Source organism: Mesocricetus auratus, unplaced genomic scaffold (assembly GCF_017639785.1).
Source record: "Mesocricetus auratus isolate SY011 unplaced genomic scaffold, BCM_Maur_2.0 Super-Scaffold_100007, whole genome shotgun sequence".
NCBI lineage: Eukaryota > Metazoa > Chordata > Mammalia > Rodentia > Cricetidae > Mesocricetus > Mesocricetus auratus.
Genome location: NW_024429191.1, coordinates 25,047,553 through 25,055,589, shown reverse-complemented (window position 1 = coordinate 25,055,589; position 8,037 = coordinate 25,047,553). Strand labels below are relative to the sequence as shown.

Genomic DNA, 8,037 nt, shown 5'->3' with positions numbered 1-8,037 from the left:
GAGATAAACAAACAATTCCCTCCCAAAAGGAAAGGAAGGAATGAAAAGGGAAAGGCATTTTCCTACTGTACACATTTTCTTCATCATGTAGAATTAGAATTGGAAGGTGAGTCTGTGGTCATTGCGTATCAGGACATTGAGGAGAGGACAACCACAAATGTGGGTTGAACCCTGTTTCTGTGCTTTCTATGTAAGAAGGATAATAGGCATTGGAAACTAACCATTACATCACAGCCTTCCATTTAGAAAACCTTTAAGCTAGGATGCAGGGAAGTTGCTGCATAAACTAAATGAAAGCTTCCATGCATGGGGATCATAGTCTAGAAAGTTCCAGGAACCACCTATGACTCTGGATCTGAATGGTATTGTTGGTAACTACAGTCAATACACTCATCTGCAGCATTGTCCTGACTTGAAGCCAGGATTTTAACTTTAAATCAACTCCATAAATGATCAGTGGCCTTGCTGTGAAATTGGCCTAAAGAAAGTGAAGTTGAAAATTTGACGATATCAACATAGAGCCTGTTTCTGATTGGAGCACCAGAGGGTGGAGGGAGCAGACTGAGTAATCTGGGAATTAAACTGAGTCTCAGCTCTGTTGTTTACAAGCTGATTGGCTTTGACAGACTTTGCTGAGTTTCTTTTATTCCCAGGATCTTCATTTGAAGATTGGAAATAGTGGTATCTAATTTGGCAGGGACATTCAGAAGAAACAGCCATATCATGTGTGGTTCTGAGCATAAGGTGGGTACATAGCTAGTAAAATAATATGATTTATTTACTTACAATAACTCTTAGTATACCTTTCAAAGTGTTGACTGTTTTCCTAAAACTGTCCCTTTATCTTTTAAAGTGTCCTGTACCTTTTAAATTGATGACTGTTTTGCTAAAGCTGAACAGAACCCAATCTTAAACCATTAATTAAAAGTACAGGCAAAGTCTGATTCATATAGATATTTCCTGAAAAAAAAGGATGAGGACATTTTCAGTACAGCTTTACTTAAATTGTTCCCACAACATGGAATGAAAATAAAAAATGCAAAATTTGAAATTCTTGTATCGATATATCTATACCTATTTTTCTATGATATTAAAGAAATATCTCTTTCTCCCTCCCTCCCCTTCCTTCTATTTTTCCTCTCTCTCTCCATCCTTCCCCTCCTCTGTATTTGTGTGTGTGGTTGTTCACATGGACATGCATACTTGTGGGTTTAGGGAATGTTAATTTCATAATGTGACATAAGTTTGCTGAGAAAAGACAGAACAATTGTGGGACCAAAGAAGTTGATGACAGATGTGTAGAGGGGGTGGAGCCTGGGAAACCGTGGGAAGATACTCAGAGGAAGCAGGGGGAGTAGAAGCAAGCATCAGAGTGAAGCAAAGCTAACAGCCCTCTGGGCTTCATTCTTGTTTGTTTGTTCATTTGTTTGTCTTGAGGTTTGGGAAAACAAGATTGGAGTGGATCTGTGGGATGGTTTACATGAGGAGTGTGTGGTTGGTGCTAATGCCGGGGCACAAATGGGAAAGCATCAGGAGTGTGTGGTCTTTTATTAAAGGGCGTACAAGACCATGCCCTAGAAGAGAAAAAAATGCCTGAAGTAGAGACAAATTATATAAATCGGAAGAAGAATAAACAAAGGAAGCCAGCTACTCATATGGATGAAGGCAGAGGATAACTTTCAGACCTGTTACTTTATAATTCAGAGAAAGTTGCATGTCTCTGGTGACAGCGACTTATGTATCTCTAGGATGGGACTTTGCCTGGGGGGAAGCAGAGCAAACATCTGATATGCAGGTTAAGTGTGGTTTGTCGTGGTAGGTGCCAGGAGTCAAGAACTGTAGAAGTGTGTGTGTGTGTGTGTGTGTTACAATGCCTACCTAACATATGCATGGCACTAGCATGCTCTCAAAAGATCCCCTTCAGTTTAAGCAGACATGTTTAAGGATTCAGACACATGTGTACATATACAATTTTGTATTTATATTACCAGAATTCCCTTTTAAAGCTTTTTATTTTATGTGTATGAAGATTAATCCTGCATAAGTGTAAGTGTGCCACATGTCTGCCCATAGCCCATAGAGGTCAGAAGACAGCATCAGATCCCTTAGAACTGGAGTTAGGTATGGTTGCTAACTAACTACAATATGGGTGCCCAGAACTGTACCTGGGTGTCTGCTGAAAGAACAATTACTCTTAATGGTTGAGCTGTCTCCCCAGTCTTGCTCAAATTCATGAACAGAATTTGTGATCCTCTTTCCAAAATATTTGTATGTATACAAATACTTCAGCAAGCACATTTTTGTAGTTTATATTAGGCTCCATTCTAAGATGTTTATTTCTTTAAATCCTAAAACTAGCCCCACAAGATGGGTGTTATTGACTCATGTTTTGGATGAGGAAAGAGATTTGACTAAGGTAAAGTAAGCCCCCTGCCATCACACATTTCACATAAGGTAAACTACAACTTCAGCCGAACATCCTGATGTCATATTCTGCAAAATAAACAGTCACTATCTATTCCTGGACAAGATGGAGCCAGCTTAAGAAAATGCCATCATAGTAATCTGAGCAACAACAGAGGAGTCAGGGTGTTGGATCTGAGCTTTCAGCTGATTCTGAGGCTTGTGCACCATTTCATAAAATTCCCCAAAGTGGATGCAGTATGACATTTTAACCTCGTGCTGTACTCTGCCATGTTTTATTACTTCTCTGTACACCAGGCAATAGGACTCCAAACAGAGATGAGAGGTCAGCTTAAAGGAAAGAGCATGAAACTACTGAGAGCCCTTTTCTTGTTCCCCCTACACAGGTCCCACAGGTCTTAGAAAGCCCAGGGCTTGATATTTACCATTCACTGGCTCTACACACATGGAGATCTGCAAGTGGAAGCCACAGCAAAAGAAGAAAGTGGAGTTCAGCACCTCCCAGCAGTCCTGGTGTTTCTGGAGGACACACTGAGGTTGCCCTTTGATGGTTGCTGGGTGGCTCTTTAAGGCCAGCAAGGCAAGAGGCAGCACTCACAGAGAGTCCTGACCTTCACAGAACTTTTGCAAAGGAAGCCAGAGCATGCCCCATCTCTGAAGGTCTAAATTGGGTGAAGTTTCTTAACGGTCATAGGAGCTTCCTAATGTCCCACAGTTCATCAGCTGCTACACAGTTCTGCCTGCTTGAAGTACTTATCTTCTCTGTCCCTGCACCCGGCCCTGCCCTTCCTCACAAGGCTTCTTATTCTTTCTCTCTTTGCCATTCACAGTGGAGTCCTGCATTGGCATCGAGTTTAGACAGAGGTGGAATGGCACACACCTGGGAACAGGAACCCAGGCCTCTCATGGGCTTAGTATGACTGTTGAGGCATTTGGAACTCACCTGAAGAGAAATAAACATAATATATTGACTGGGCTGGGCTGGGCTGGCTGCTGTAGACAAATGCTGTACTGTTCAGTTTTTACTGAGGTTTTACATCTGTTCTGTTGATACCTGGGTACACAGATTTCTGGAGATGACTTCTATCTGGAGTTTTCCTCATTGCATTTCCACATCCTAACATATAGCTAGTGCTCAAGTGTATGGCGAAGTGTCCCTGTCTAGATGGTCCTATTCATCTTTGGGAATCTAGTTGTTAGCATAATGTGGACTTAAATGTCATGTGGTGTGCGTCTGCAGTTCCTGGGTAGAGGAGCTGAGGGGCATTTTAACACAGACAAAGGAGCTTTCTAAAACTAACATTTCCTTTAAGGGTCACACTATGATATAGGAGTGGTGATGTTACTTCACTCACTATTACAACAAAACACAAGACAAAGCAACTTAAGGAGGGGGAGCTCATTTGGTTTACAGACTGTGTTGGGGAGCAGGGGACAACACTATGGGCAGGAACAGAACAGTTAGCCATATTTCATCCACAGTCAGGAAACAGAGAGCAAACTATTTTCTCTGGTGAGGTTCTACCTCCAAGGATTCCACAATCTTCTTAAATAGCACCACCAGCTGTGGGCCAAGTGTTTGAACACATGAACCTATGTGATGATTTCATATTCAAATCCTAGCAGGAGAGGAGTCAGGGAGATCAAGGCATCCTTGATCTTCAGTTTCCCAGAATCACACAGAGTGGAAGGAACCGAATCTACACAATTAGGGTCATCCAAATGTCAATCATGCCCATGAATATGACCAAGAGTACCACTCATTCTGTAATTACATGCCCTGGCTTTGAATTAATGCCTGTGTTTAAATATTTTGTTTAACTTATTATGCAAATACATGTCCTGGTTTTGAAAAAAAAAGAGTCTTCCCTCAACATTTCAAATCAACATTCCCCCCAACATACATTTGGGGGTTTGTATGCATGTCTGTCAAGTGTGTATGGGTACCTATGGAGGCTGAAGAGATCATCGGGATCCTTGGGCTGGATTCTCTGGAACAGTAAACAATATCTCCTGCCTCTCAAATCAGTGTTCTTGGTGACTTAGCTTTTGATGAGTTCTATCTCCATTGTGGTATTTGATGAGGAAAAGCAACCTCACCTGGGTATTTCTGTTGAGCTTGCCTTTCCAAGGCCTCAGCATCTAGAGAAAACATGACCTCATGCATACAGCATGCATTAGTGAAAATTTCCATATGCAAAATGATGATTGATGATATAGGACATTTTTGTCATATATATGTACACATATGCTTCACATGCCTAGGCCTCATGTGCCACTAGTTTTTCTATGTATATATGATGCTGCATGTGCTCTTCTATGGCTTGAAAGCAGTGCTTGACCAAAGGCTCTAAAGTTTAAACCTGGCTCTGCCTTAAACTTTCCCTGGACCACTGACAAATCAATCAGGTTTTCTGAACCTTCTTAATCTATATTTGTTGATGTTATTATGGTCTACAGGATAAGAGATCTAGAGACTCAAAGTTTTCTTTTGGCTTCTGTCAAGATTCTTCTAAAGCAATAGAAATCAATTCAACTACTTGATAGCTATGATTACAGCCATGCACCACCATGCCTGACTCATTTGGTGTTTTCTTAATTGGAGAATTTTTCAAATTCTGACAATTGATTAAAGATCAGGCTTAGACTAAATTGAAAGATTTGTATAAGGCAACTTGTAGGTGAAGTTAGAAGTTTTGGTAGTCAAGATCCATCATGCTGATCAAAAAAGTAGAAAAAGAATTACCATATAACACTGTGATTCTACTACTGGTATATAGCCATGGAGGAAGAATTGGTATTCTGAAGAGATAGCTGCACCTAGTTTTTACCATAGCACTGTTTATAATAACCAAGACATGGGATCAAACTAAAGATCAATCGCCAATTGAACAAATGAAGAAAATGTGGCAAATATACAAGATTGACCATTACCCAGCTGTAAAACAGCTAAATCATTCTCCCCCTTTTTTGCACCACAAATGGAACCAGGTAACATGATGCTCAATGAAATAAGTTGGAACTTGTATAGCAAAGGAGAAAAGCACCTCCACATGCACACAGTGGTGTATGCATTCCCACACACATGCATGGTACATAAACAAAGTTGTATGTGTGAAGCATTACAAAGAGGTCTTCTATTTAGTCACATACCAAATGATGTTTTAATAACAGACCATGTGTCAGGTTATATATACCATATGACAAGGTGTACAGTGGGCAAAACCATGTAGCTTTGAACACCTACTTGGTAGTGTTCCCACAATGCTCAGTTCAACTAATAACTCATTTCCTCAGAATGCATGCCATCTTTAAGCAATGTACACTTGTATTTTATATTCAATTTGATGATTTTTTTGCTTTTCTTTCTTAGTGCTTCATACAGTAAAGTTGTAGCTGAGAGATGGCAATATCCTGTATTTAGTAGAACATGCTAGATTTCTGATCTTGCAAAAGTAAATCTTATTGAGGTAAATATCAATTAGTCTTATTTATAATATTAACCCTCACTGTAACTAGTCTGGCAGGTTACCACATTCAAGAATTGATTTACTATGGTTAAATGTTTTTCTGGAAAAGTACAAGTAGAATGAAATCTGAATGAAGAAAATAAATAAAAGAATGGTATGCTTGCTCCTAGGTATGGTGGAGGAGAAAACTTATTGCTAATATGAGGGAGAGTATAGCCAGAGGCATCTGGAAATGTCCTAAGAGAACGTGACCCTGATCCAGGCTGTAAGAGGTGGCAAGTGAGGGGAGAGGAAGAGAAAGGAACCTGGGTAGCCAAGAGGCCAAGGGGATAAAAGGCAAAGGGGCAGCTTAGCCAAAATGTCTGAATTATACAGGGAAGAGCAACTGGGAGAAGGATAGCCCAGTCCCTGGGCTGGATAGCAGGGAAGGGACTGGTGTGTACCAGCCAGGACACTGTAACAAGTAGGGATTAAGGGATGATGGGAGAACTGGCAGCCAGTGTCAGCTTTGATGTTAATAGGCACCACAACTAGCCTTTTGTCCTTGGTTGAGACCTAACAATATCCTCCCACTTGAATTGTTGAAACAGAAATGTCCCCATGGTTTCTGGTCTTTGATATTTTTGGTACAAGTTAGTGGTGCAATTTGGGGGATTTGAGGGATGTGGTCTTGCTGGAAGAGGTATGTCACTGGAGGCATATTTTTCTGAACATTGTACAACCTCGCCCCACTTCCAGTTTGCTCTCTCTCTTCTTCATTCTTTCACTTGAAGATGTGATCTGTTAGCTTCTTGCTCCAACCAGCAGGCCTGTGCTTTGCTGGCATGCTTCCCTTCCAGGATTGACTCGTATCTCTTCAGGGCTGTGAACTAGCATAGGCTCTTCCTTCTAAAATTTGCTTCTTCACATAGTGTTGGGTCACAGAAACAGACACATAACTAATTCAGTTGGTGTAGAAAACTGTTTTTAATTTTTGTCTTTAAAGAATAAAATCTTGTATCGCAAGAACGTTGAGTCTTTAAAGAAAGAAATTAAAGAAGCCCTCAGAAAATGGAAAGATCTCCCATGCTCTTGGATAGGTAGTATCAATGTAGTAAAAATGGCAATCATGCCAAAAGCAATCTACAGATTCAATGCGATCCCCATTAAAATACCAGCACAATTATTCACAGACCTTGAAAGAACAATAATCAATTTTGTATGGAAAAACAAAATACCCATGATAGGCAAAGCAACCTTACTCAACAAAGCAACATTTGGAGGAATCACCATCCCTGACCTCAAGCTCTATTATAGAGCTGTAGTCCTGAAAACAGTTTGATATTGGCACAAAAATAGACAGGTAGGCCAATGGAATCAAATTGAACACCCTGATATTAACCCCTACATGTATGAACATCTGATCTTCGACAAAGAAGCTAAAAATATACGATAGAAAAAAGAAAGTATTTTAACAAATGGTGCTGGCATAACTGGATGCTGGCATGTAGAAGAATGCATATCGATCCATGTCTATTGCCATGCACAAAACTTAAGTCCAAATGGATCAAAGACCTCAACATAAATCCAGCCACACTGAATCTCTTAGAAGAGAAAGTGGGTGGTGCCCTTGAACGAATTGGTACAGGAGACAGCTTCCTGAACATAACACCAGTAGCACAGACAGAGAGATCAACAATAAATAAATGGGACCTCCTGAAACTGAGAAGCTTCTGTAAGGCAAAGGACACAGTCAGCAAGACAAAAAGGTAGCCCACAGAATGGGAAAAAATATTCACTAACCCCACCCACATCTGACAGAGGGCTGATCTCCAAAACTTACAAAGAACTCAAGAAGCAAGTCTCCAAAACACCAAAGGATCCAATTAAAAAGTGGGCTACAGAACTAAATAGAGAATTTTCAATAGAGGAGTCTAAAATGGCTGAGAGGCACTCGAGAAAGTGCTCAACATCCTTAGCCATCCGGGAAATGCAAATCAAAACAACTCTGAGATACCATCTCACTCCTGTCAGAATGGCTAAAATCAAAAACACCAAAGACAATTTGTGCTGGAGAGGTTGTGGTTAAAGGGGAACACTCCTCCACTGCTGGTGGGAGTGCCAACTTGTACAGCAACTTTGGAAATCAGTATGGAGATTCCTC

At 40.6% G+C, this 8,037-nt stretch overlaps 1 long non-coding RNA gene across 1 annotated transcript; it reads left to right on the top strand.

The window, feature by feature from the left end:
* Positions 1-627: 627 nt before the first annotated feature.
* LOC121141297 lies at positions 628-6,899 on the top strand. The gene is made up of 2 exons (XR_005878172.1): positions 628-744; positions 2,811-6,899. It is a non-coding gene; the product is annotated as an uncharacterized LOC121141297 (long non-coding RNA).
* Positions 6,900-8,037: the final 1,138 nt, after the last annotated feature.